At 53.4% G+C, this 2,500-nt stretch overlaps 1 non-coding gene across 1 annotated transcript; it reads left to right on the forward strand.

Moving 5' to 3' along the window:
* The first annotated feature begins 605 nt into the window (after positions 1 to 605).
* On the forward strand, positions 606 to 2,415 carry LOC144419540 (small subunit ribosomal RNA). Its single transcript, XR_013474123.1, has one exon. It is a non-coding gene; the product is annotated as a small subunit ribosomal RNA (ribosomal RNA).
* Positions 2,416 to 2,500: the final 85 nt, after the last annotated feature.

The following is a 2,500-nucleotide window of genomic DNA, read 5'->3' on the forward strand; positions in this document are numbered from 1 at the left end:
GTCGCCGGCATCGGCGTCGAATGAAGCCGAGCCGAAAAAAGTTAAAGTACAAACGTGCAAGCATACTAACCTAACCCTAGGTAAGGCATGTCAGAGCGAAAGACAGTAATTTCGAATGAGCCAAGAAAGAGCGGTGCGGGGCCGGGCGGAGCGCACCCTTTTCTCGGTGGCTGGCGGGCGAGAGAGTGCTGCGTCGCCGGCATCGGCGTCGAAAGAAGCCGAGCCAAAAAAAGTTAAAGTACAAACGCGATGCTAATGAGCGAGCCGTTGTCTCGACTAATATGTAGGGGGCGTTCGATCGAGCGTCTGGCTTGAGCGCTTGTCGGCCTAGCAGAACGGTCGCATTGTTATGCCCGGGTTTTAGGCACCGCTGCAGGCGGCCGGCAGAGCTCTTGTTTGTGCGAAACTGAATGGATCGAGCCCGAGAGAGGGCGAGCAAAGAAAAAACGCAAATCGCTCCGCCTGGCACTGCCGGCGAGGGCGTGGACGTCGCGGCCAGCGACTGTCGAAGCTGAGTACGGCCGCAGGCGATCGCCTCGGTCTTAAACGAATGCGACGAGCACGCGCCGGGCGGCCCAGCAAGGGCCGAGCGCAGCTGTCGCAGCTATCTGGTTGATCCTGCCAGTAGTGATATGCTTGTCTCAAAGATTAAGCCATGCAGGTGCAAGTACGAGTTCTCGTAAAGCGAAACTGCGAATGGCTCATTAAATCAGTCTTGGTTTATTTGGTCTCGTAAGCGAAGTGGATAACTGTGGTAATTCTAGAGCTAATACATGCATTAAGCGCCGACTTCGGGAGGCGCGCTTTTATCAGATCAAAACCGACCGGGTTCGTCCTGTGACGTTTGATGACTCTGGATAACCACGCGGATCGTACGGTCTCTGCACCGACGACGTATCATTCAAGTGTCTGCCCTATCAACTGTCGAAGGTACGCTACGTGCCTACCTTTGTGATAACGGGTAACGGGGAATCAGGGTTCGATTCCGGAGAGGGAGCCTGAGAAACGGCTACCACATCCAAGGAAGGCAGCAGGCGCGCAAATTACCCATTCCCGACACGGGGAGGTAGTGACGAAAAATAACAATACAGGACTCTAACGAGGCCCTGTAATTGGAATGAGTACATCCTAAAACTCTTAACGAGTATCCATTGGAGGGCAAGTCTGGTGCCAGCAGCCGCGGTAATTCCAGCTCCAACAGTGTATGCTAAAGTTGTTGCGGTTGAAAAGCTCGTAGTTGGATTTTGGGCGAGCGCCGCCGGTCCGTCGCAAGGCGTGTCACTGGTTGCGTTCGCCTCACCTTCGGTTCTCCGTCGGTGCTCTTGACTGAGTGTCGGCGGTGGCCGATAAGTTTACTTTGAAAAAATTAGAGTGTTCAAAGCAGGCTGTTCGCCTGCATAGTGTTGCATGGAATAATGGAATAGGACCTCGGTTCTATTTTGTTGGTTTTCGGAGCACGAGGTAATGATTAAGAGGGACAGACGGGGGCGTCCGTACTCTGCCGTTAGAGGTGAAATTCTTGGATCGGCGGAAGACGAACTACTGCGAAAGCATTCGCCAAGAATGTTTTCTTTAATCAAGAGCGAAAGTCAGAGGTTCGAAGACGATCAGATACCGTCCTAGTTCTGACTATAAACGATGCCAACTAGCGATCGGGAGGCGTTACCATGACGACCTTTCCGGCAGCTTCCGGGAAACCAAAGTCTTTGGGTTCCGGGGGAAGTATGGTTGCAAAGCTGAAACTTAAAGGAATTGACGGAAGGGCACCACCAGGAGTGGAGCCTGCGGCTTAATTTGACTCAACACGGGGAAACTCACCCGGCCCGGACACAGGTAGGATTGACAGATTGAGAGCTCTTTCTTGATTCTGTGGGTGGTGGTGCATGGCCGTTCTTAGTTGGTGGAGCGATTTGTCTGGTTAATTCCGATAACGAACGAGACTCTGGCATGCTAAATAGTTACGCGACCTTCTCGGTCGGCGTCTAACTTCTTAGAGGGACTAGTGGCGTTTAGCCACACGAGATTGAGCAATAACAGGTCTGTGATGCCCTTAGATGTCCGGGGCCGCACGCGCGCTACACTGAGTGAAGCAGCGAGTGTCTAACCTAGGCCGAAAGGTCCGGGTAACCCGTTGAACCTCATTCGTGATTGGGATAGGGACTTGCAATTGTTTCCCTTGAACGAGGAATTCCCAGTAAGCGCAAGTCATCAACTTGCGTTGATTACGTCCCTGCCCTTTGTACACACCGCCCGTCGCTACTACCGATTGAATGGTTTAGTGAGATCCTTGGATCGGCCCCGTCGCGGCTGGCAACGGCCGCGTCGGCGTGTCGAGAAGACGATCAAACTTGATCATTTAGAGGAAGTAAAAGTCGTAACAAGGTTTCCGTAGGTGAACCTGCGGAAGGATCATTACCGAAGGTGGTGGTAGGCCCCGGCCGACCGCGCACTGAATTGTCTTTGGGTGCCGCCGAGAGGGCGGCCGTCAATCGGGGTTCCG

The sequence above is a fragment of the Styela clava genome, unplaced genomic scaffold, assembly GCF_964204865.1.
Source record: "Styela clava unplaced genomic scaffold, kaStyClav1.hap1.2 HAP1_SCAFFOLD_115, whole genome shotgun sequence".
In the NCBI taxonomy this organism is placed as follows: Eukaryota; Metazoa; Chordata; class Ascidiacea; order Stolidobranchia; family Styelidae; genus Styela; species Styela clava.